Source organism: Pipistrellus hanaki (assembly GCF_964339955.1).
Source record: "Pipistrellus hanaki genome assembly, chromosome: 7".
NCBI lineage: Eukaryota > Metazoa > Chordata > Mammalia > Chiroptera > Vespertilionidae > Pipistrellus > Pipistrellus hanaki.
Genome location: NC_140509.1, coordinates 39,805,880 through 39,815,390, shown reverse-complemented (window position 1 = coordinate 39,815,390; position 9,511 = coordinate 39,805,880). Strand labels below are relative to the sequence as shown.

At 42.3% G+C, this 9,511-nt stretch overlaps 1 long non-coding RNA gene across 1 annotated transcript; it reads left to right on the top strand.

Moving 5' to 3' along the window:
• Positions 1 to 1,261: 1,261 nt before the first annotated feature.
• On the top strand, positions 1,262 to 3,960 carry LOC311625476. Its single transcript, XR_014795519.1, has 6 exons — positions 1,262 to 1,325; positions 1,851 to 1,897; positions 2,002 to 2,079; positions 2,172 to 2,236; positions 2,453 to 2,521; positions 2,736 to 3,960. It is a non-coding gene; the product is annotated as an uncharacterized lncRNA (long non-coding RNA).
• Positions 3,961 to 9,511: the final 5,551 nt, after the last annotated feature.

Below are 9,511 nucleotides of genomic sequence, written 5' to 3'. Positions count from 1 at the left end.
CACTTTGGTTCCTGTTATAGAAATCTGCTTTTCACTATTACCTTTCACTCTGTAATTTGATCTTTAATTTTCTGAAAGCCATCACATTCACTCATTCAACCTTTTCCCCAGGCACTATTCTGGGCAGAAAAATAAAGAACGATGCACAAAACCATGTGTTCCTTAGACAAAATCCAACACAGCGGAACTAGTAAGTGCTATGAAGACTTGCATTTTCAAACGCTGCCCTGTTTAAATGTCCTGTGTGCTTGTGTGCACATACCCATATATTTGCTCGCACATAATAATTAATACACCGCTGCTACAGGACTTTGTGTCGTTTGGATAAAGCATTCTGCTATCGTCCTCAAATTAATCTTTCTCCTGCATTCATTACAACTAATAAAAAGGAATTAAAAACAGCCAAGCTTTTTCAGTTGTGTGAACTTAGGCAAATTTACTTGTCTGCTGTAGGCCTCGGTTTTCTCCTCTGCGGAAAGGAATATTTACCGCATGGATGTACTGTCTCAGGGAGCACTCTAGGCTGAAAACAGAGTAACTGCAGCGCCTGCCCTTGGAAGCCTGGGGGTGGAGGGAGCGCCAGAGGGCCTCGCCCTGGGCCGCGTGTCCCGCTGCCCGCCGCCTCTCCCCGCAGACGCGGGGTCCTCCCCGGGGACCGGAGCAGAAACACGGCGCTTTCACATACTTTCTTCTCCCGAGCATTTCTACCCGCCCATTTCTCTTTCCCGGCGAGCCGCGGCCGCCGGGCGTCCACCCGCTCCAGGCGCCAGCCCGCCCGGGTTCTCGAGCGGATCGCAGGCTGGGGCCGCCCCACACTGCAAAACCCACGCTCATCCGAGCCGTCCGGTCTGTCCCGGGCCGGCTTGGCTCGCAGCAGGCAGGAGCCTGGCCTCCGACCACGCCTGTCGGTTTGAATTCTGGCGCCACCCCCGCGCCACGTAGAGCCCGGCTCGTTCGGGACCCCGAGCAGCGCGCCGGCGGCGGGCACGCGCAGAGGGCTGAGCGGGCGCGCGGCGGGCGGCGGGCTGGGGGCGGGCGGCGCGCGCACCGCGCCCGGAACGAGTCTCCCGAAGAAAAGAGCCGCCGCGCGCATCCTCCCGCAGGAGAGGTCCCGCCCCCGCCTCCGCTCGCGTCCAATGGTTGTGCGAGGGCGGGGCCGCTCGCATTCTCCCGCAGGAAAGGCCGCGCCCCCGCCTTTGCTCGCGTCCAATGGCTGCGCGAGGGCGGGGCGGCCTCGGTCTGGCTCGGGAGAGGCTATATAGGGAGCTGCTGGCAGCGTAGCTCCCTCTTTTGCGTCCGGACTGGGGGACGCTTCTGCGTTCTTGGTGAGTATGGTGTCGGGTGCGAGTATTTGAGGGGACCCCGGAGACCAGGGCTACAGTTGGGACCTAAAGAATTGTGAAAAAAGGCTTATTGGTTTGAGTGAGCTCAGTGTTTTATATTGAGAACCGGCAAGTGGGGAGGACGCAGCCGCGCTGCCACGTGTGCCGAGTGGTGGTGGTCACGGTTCGGCGCTCAGGCTGGAGGCTGCTGGCGCGCGGCCTGGTTCCTGAGCCCGGGCAGCCAGCTGGCCGAGCCTCAGCAGCGGCAGGAAAACCACTTTCCCAGGATTTGGGACTAGGAGTTCATTTTACCTTAAGGCAAGAGTCTTCTGTCGCCGGATGAAACGGTTATTTCAAAATGGACAGCCTCTGATTTTTTTGCCGGAGACGGTTGTCCAGTGGCCAGGTGGCGCTGTGTGCAAATAGGATCACTGAAGTTGGGGGTGGGGGGGAGGTTATTTTAGTACTGAACACCTTGAACTCTATTCCGTTAGACTGCTTCGTTTTAAATAGATTGATTCCCCGCAGGAACAATGGCGCTCGGTGTAACGAAGCTGTTTCGTGAAGATGCTAAGGTAAGTGCAGTTGAGCGTTTAGTTTTTAAGCAGGAGAGATAAACCTGTTGATTGACAAGAATAAAGGATGGTGCATCGTTTGAAACTTGCTTCCTTCTTTCTAGATGCAAAGGAAAATCCCAAAGCTTATGGGAGGATATTCGCTGGAAAATGACCTGGCTAAAACCTGACAATGTTGCCGGGTATGTTATGTGTTGGACTAGTATTTTTGATTCAGCGTATGTTCAGTCTATATGTAGTATAAATGAATTTTTTTGTTGTTGTTTTTGAACAGCATTCTGGGAGTTGATGAGTACTAATGAAGCTGTGGGTGTCATTGGCTGTCAGATTCGTTTTGAAGTAAGTGGTGTGTGGCTTACAAGAACGTGCTTGCCTTGTAATGTTTTGGTTTATGGTCTAATCAATGATGAAACCTATCCCGAAGCTGATTGCCTGAAGAAAAGCATATACGGATTCGGCTTCTGAAATAAGACCAGTATAAAACATAAATTTTTGTTACCTGCAAGGGGAAAACTACCTCACAATAGTTTTGTGTTTTGTTTTCTCTGCCAACAGTGAGGGGTCGCTGTCTGCCTGTTGAAAGAGACCAGTTTGCGAGGAAGTTGTTAAGCTGTAACCATTTCTGTGAGTCACACATTTTGCTTACCAGTCAATATTGTGTCCTTGGTCTTATCTGTGATGATCCTATCCCGAACCTGAATTTCTGTTGAAAAAAAAATAAATACGGATCTGGCTTCTGAGATAGACCACTATAAGGACAATAGCATTTTTTGGAAATGAATTTTAATAAGTTCTGATATTGGTAAGTTTGTAAATCTGAAGTGTTTTCTTTTCCTAGGACTAGTATTACAAGATTTACCTGCCTGTTGTATGGAAAACTCGTGACCAGGAAAAGCTCTTCATATTATGGACATGGAAAGAAAACATGCAGATCAAGATTATCTGGAGTAATTTTTAGTCGTGGCACACTGTCCTGGATGCTCACAACCTGTTAACTAGTAGATTACTTCCTAGCTCCGTTCTAGGAGTGCATGTCAAACTTAAGTATTTGTAATGGAATTTCCCCCCCCCAATTAAAGAATCTTGTAATCAAATAATTGGATGAATGTCTTACCTTTGGTTAAGTATTTAAATGTAAAACGTGTAATTAAAGCTGAGTGAAAGTTTAATGAAGATGAAGAGACAGCCTTTAATGGGGTAGGAGGGGTATAATTATAATTTGAAAGAAAGTTTAAACAAAAATGGAGAGTAATAATTAGACTAGAGGGCACAGTGGCAGTTAGAGGTCACAAGGAAGGTCACTGAAAATAATCTTGAGTTAGAACTAGTAGAACATTGTACAGAATGGATTTAGTGTAAACAGTAATGGCATCTGATCTGTCTATGGTGATTAGGTCCCCATTCATGATTATTTTCTCTAAATAGTTCCCAAATCCATATTTAAATACCATGGTCAAAACACCAAACTCCCTAAAAAGTCTTATTGCCTTAGAATTCTATTTCAGTTAAGGAGAGGCTCTGGAAATGTTTCTTGAGCATGAATTAAAATGGCTCAGTATTTAGATCAATTAACATTGTGAGTATCCTGATATCAAAAGGTATGAGGAAAATTTGACCTTGGATAAATCCTTAGAGGTAAAGCACACCTTCAGATTAGTATTCAATGAGATTGTATAAAATGCAACAATTGCATTTTTGACTCTCGCATCTCTGATACAAGATTGATAATTAAATGGCATTGCTGTGACCTCAGTTGTATTTAGAAATCATTAAGTAGTATATAAGATCCATTTCTTTCATGGTTTTATAGAGTCCCTAACTACCTGATACTTGGTTATACAGTAAATTTTAAGTGAATAATATTAAAAGACTAATTGGGGTCCTACACAAAACTTCCAGACAAATGGCTACCCTTAGAGCTGGCAAACAAACTTCAAAGCAAGGCAAAGTTGTGAAAGACAAAATTATCCCTCTGACCTTTTCCTGCAATTCTGGTTTTGCTTCTTCCAACTCTTGAAATGTTACATTATCTTAAGTTAATAAGTTATAAGGTGCATTTACTTTATTGCATTGTATTAGATTCTGTCTTCTATGTCAGTATTATAAAATGCCAAGGAAAGTGAAAAGTAAAATATCTTGTGATATTGTCAATAGTTTTTAAGCTATAGAGATAGCAAAGCTATGGGAGAGAAAGTGTCTGGTGAATTTGTGACTTGTTCCAAATTCACAAAATGAGATTTAGAAGCGCTGATCGAAAGTGCTCCAGAAGTTGAGACAAGTGGAGAGGGTAAGGCTGAAATGTTAGAAAAATGCCTTACTAGTGTTTTTAGCAAAGATTTATTCAGAGTTTTAAGGAGCTAGTCAGAGTTGCCTGAAGCATGATTTCAGTTGGAGGTGTCATATTTAGTTAGCCTTATTGATTGCAGGATCCACACCTGAACAAGAAATTGGGTGCCAAAAAGTAACAATTTTAATGTAATTAGCTTGAAAGTTCAACATGTCAGCTTTAATTAAAATTACTAGCTGACTTAGTAGACACCTGGATGGGATTTTTCATTTCACACGAGTTCTTGCTGTAAATAGCTTTCTGGTTTATGAATGCTGGGTTGGTAATAAAACAGCCAGCTAGTGGCCAAGACTAGGGGGACCTGAGGGATTTGCCCTCTAAATTAATAGGGAATTCAATGGAAACTCATGGGCTTAGAGCCCTAAAAGAATGATACTGTTAGCCCTGCTTGTTTAGGACTGGTTTCAGAAATCTGAATCTACATGTCTGCCTTTAGTGACTAGCCAATAAGGACATTCTCTGCCTTACACCACGCTCCCAGGTTATCTTAAAGTTCATTTGGTTCAAACCTACCATTTGGTGCTTTCTAAAATTAGTCCCGTTGCCAGAAATCCAATATCCTACTCCGCCTGGCTTCCCATTGAAGTGCCCTCTGAACTGATTATGTGCTTCATAATCCTTGCTGTTTGCCCAGCCAGTGTGAAAGCTTTTGGCTGTATTTATGGTTCTGCCAGCAGTTTCCCAGCTAGAACCTTTTAATTCCAGGCTATTAGGATAGTATGCAATTCATTTGCCAGTCCCTATATTTCTTTCCCCTCCTGAAAATTTGATTTCAGGACCAAATACTTAATAATAAAAGCATGATCATTAAAATTACTTCACTAAATATTGCCACTACCCCTGGTCTCACTTTACCTCTCTGGTTATATGTATTTATGTACAGAGATTGCATCAAAGCAAATACAGTAAAGTTTTATGGACCAGGTTTTCATAACCAACTTCCTACAATAGCTCTCAAGATCTGGACACTCCTTACCACTTGTCCACTGCTAAGGTCCTGGCATGCCACGTGGCTGAGTTATAATGGGAAATGAGGACTTAGTCTCAGAATTGAGGTTTTTGAGTATGTGGGGGTTTTTTGTGTTTTTGTTTTTCTTTTTTTTCCTCAATCAGATGGATTAATACATTGATCTCAGAGAGGGAGGGTTAGAAACATCAATGATGAGACAATCATTGCCTCATGCATGCCCCACCCTGGAAATGGAGCCTGCAACCTGGGCATGTGCCCTTGACTGGAATCAAACCCAGGACCCTTCAGTCTACAGGCCAAGGCTCTATCCACTGAGTTTTTCATAGGCATACACCCATCAAATTATTACAGTCAAGATAATGACTCCTCTCCCCAAAAAAATGTTCTTTTGAAGAGGCTTGATTTTGAACATGTCAAATTTTAGATGGCAAAATCCCAAATGAGATTGAGTCTGGAGTATAAGGGGAGAGGTGTGAGTTGAAGAGATAAAATGGAGTAATTAGCATGTGGATGGTATATTTAAAGTCATAATACTAGATGAGATCACCAAGGGAGTGAATATAAATAGAGAGGAGAAGTGGTCCAAGAGTCCTGGAACATTCCAAGAGTAGGACATTCCAGGTTTAGTTCAAATCATAGAGATAGCTTTGTGCCAAGGGACAAAAACTGGGAAACAAATTTGTTGTCAAGTCCAACTGCCATATCTGGAACAAACTAGGATGAAAAGTTCAGGAATGAAAAGCAAGGATGAGAATTAGGCAAATATCTGATGACAACTTTGTCAATTATCAGGCAACATGGTCTTCAAGACAGAATGAGATACATTTAGGAAGTGGTTGAGTGTGCAGGAGGCAGCCAAACAAAGATTCTCTCCTTGATGTTTCTCCCTCTTCCTCTCTGAAATAAATAAAAATATACTTTTAAAAAAAGTTTTGTTATCATTCTGGATAATATTTTAAGGACTTAGAAATATTTAACCTGAAGAAATGAAAATCAAGGGAAGGTATGACTATTTTTAGATATTTGAAAGTATATCGTGTGGGATAGTAATAATAATACCATGTGTACTATTGTTATGCCCATTTTATATATGAGGAAACTGAAACTTAGAAAGTAACCTAATGAGAACAACAAGAGTAGAAGCATTCATCTATTGGCTGCCTCCTGCACATCCCCCTACTGGGGATCGAGAACATAACCAGGGTATTTGCCCTGTCCAGAATTGAACCAGTGACCTTGGTTCCTGGGTCAATGCTCAACCACTGGCCACGCTGGCCAAGTGGAACTGGAATTTTAAATCTGGCTGTTTAAAGTCAAGAAATGGTGTTTTTACCCCCATTAGGTATCTCCCCCAGAGGAGTGTAGTGTTTCTTTAGAAGGCAAAAAGGAGATGGATGAAATAAAAAGAAAAACTGCAACTCAATCTGAAAATGAACTTCCCATTAAGAATATACTGCCTTGCTGAAACCGGTTTGGCTCAGTGGATAGAGCGTTGGCCTGCCAAATGAAGGGTCCCAGGCTTAATTCTTGTCAAGGGCATGTATCTTGGTTGCAGGCACATCCCCAGCAGGGGCTGTGCAGGAGGCAGCTGATTGATGTTTCTCATCAATATTTCTAGCTCTCTATCCCTCTCTCTTCCTCTCTGTAAAAAATCAATAAAATATATTTTAAAAAAAGAAAGAATATACCGCCTTCAGCCCTAGTTGGTTTGGCTCAGTGGAAAGAGTATCAGCCTGTGGATTAAAGGATCCAGGGTTCAAATTCTGATCAAGGGCAGATGCCCAGGTTGCTGGCTTGATCCCCAGTGGGGAATATGCCAATCAATGATTCTCATCTACATTAATAAAAAAAAGATGCAAATCGACCGTACCTTTACAATATCCACCAGCCAATCAGGAGTGAATATGCAAATTAACCCAACAAAGATGGTGTGTTAATTTGCATACACAGGCGCCAAGCAGCCAGGTATTCTGCACGACCCCAGCCACTCCCGGCCTCTGGGCAGCATGGGAAGGTGGAAAGGTAGCTCCAGCCGGAGCGAAGGCAGTGCTGGCAGCCAGGGGAAGTAAAGCCCATTCTGCACGAATCTTTGTGCATCGGGCTTCTAGTCATTTATGTTTCTATACCTCTCTCCCTCTTCCTTCCTCTCTGAAATAAATAAAAATATATATTTAAAAAAAAAAAAAAAATATATATATATATATATATATATATATATATAGCCTCCATAGCATAGTTTTATTTCCAGGTGAATTGGAGGAAGGAAGCTGGCCTTAATCAACTTCAAAGCCCCTTCTAAGACTAAATTCCGATTCTTGACTTGCCCAAAATAACCCAGCTAGTTAGTGATCAAAATGACAACCAATATCTTTTACCCCTCTCTCAATGCAGTGCTCAATCCCTGGTAGTGTGGTGCCACAATTTTCTTCCAGTGAAAATTTAAATTTCCTCAGAATTCATTAGCCTGAAGGAATTGATAAGACCACATTAAATTGCACTGGCTCACTGCTCATCTGTTGACACTAGACCTCCAGCCCCTATATAATTCCTGTGGAGAGGTTCTGGGGTCCCCATTAGAGTATTGCACATGTATTCACAGACAGGTCTCATATGAAATCCTTCCTGATACTCTCCCCATTACTATGGCCCTTCCTTTGGATACCTCCATACACACAGTGCCTCCCACAGAGCATCAAAGTCTCCTTTGGTGTAACTCTTATCATGGTCCAGGGGAATGTTTGGTTCTCAAATCCTCCTCCTGATATTAAGCCTCATACTAAGCAGAGCACTGCTTGTATCTCCTGTCTCGCAGACCCCCGAGAAAATAAGTCCTTCAACCTTTGGTCATAGGCATTTTTCCAAGGCCCTCAGACCTGGTCCCTGGGGTTAGGCATGTGTTTAGTACTTCTCTATTCTTCTCATCTGCCCCATCTCTAGTCTCTTCCTAGCAGGCTCTCACCCTGTAATTCATCTTAAAAACTTGGAAGGCTCAGCCTCATGAACCAAGAAAAATCTGAATCTCAATAGTAGCCCAGAATCCATATTTGCCACATCAATTATTTATTGATATGGCCTCCAGTTGTTTAAAATGTGGATTTTAAGAGTAAAAATAAACCAAAAGGCTTTAAGCAATTATTTATATACAAAATAAAAGTACAGTTTGGGACCTGCCTATTGGTAATAGTTGATTAATTACATTAGTGAGAGTATGGGCATTAAGCACACTAAATTTCTCTAGGGCAATTGTAAGATGTATACTTTGAGGTATATCTCAATTCTCATTTTTTCTTTTCATCACAAATAGAAACTCAGCTTATATTACATTTATTTTTCAAAAAATGAATGTACAGCCGAAACCGGTTTGGCTCAGTAGTAGAGCGTCGGTCTGCGGACTGAAAGGTCCCAGGTTTGATTCCGGTCAAGGGCATGTACATTGGTTGCGGGCACATCCCCGTAGGGGGTGTGCAAGAGGCAGCTGGTCGATGTTTCTCTCTCATTGACGTTTCTAGCTCTCTATCTCTATCCTTTCCTCTCTGTAAAAAATCAATACAGTATATTTAAAAAAAAAAAAATGAATGTACAGCCTAACAGGTTTGGCTCAGTGGATAGAGCGTCGGCCTGTGGACTGAAAGGTCCCAGATTCCATTCTGGTCAAAGGTATGTACCTTGTTGTGGGCACATCCCCAGTAGAATGGTGTGCAGGAGGCAGCTGATCGATGTTTCTCTCTCTTTGATATTTCTAACTCTCTCTCCCTCTCTCTTCCTCTTTGCAAAAACTCAATAAAATATTTTTTTTTAAATGAATGTACAGACTTTGCTCTGAGTCTGACCATGTACCCAGGAATATCAAGACAGTTTTGAAATTCATGGACTTGTCTCTGCATATCTGGTTATAGTTCAGTTTTGTTTTGTTTTTTATGGGTTGTTTTTTGATGGATGTTTGCTTTAAATTCAACATTTTCCTTTGAAGATTGAGCCACATTGATAGGCTAGGTGTGTGATAATTTAGAAATATCCTAAGCTTTCATTTGTTTGTTCATTGAACAAATAGGTACTGCTGAATAGCTACCATGTGCAGGTAGTGCCCTAAACACTAACGATATGGCAGTGAATCAAATGATCAAAATCCTTTACCTTGTGGAGCTTACATTTTAGGAAAAGTGTGCTACATAATAAATTATATGAAAAAAAATGAGAAGTGGTGTGAAAATAAATAGAACACAGGACACTGGATGTGTTTTGGGGGGGAGTAAGTAATGGCTATGATTTTATTTATTTATTTATTTATTTATTTATT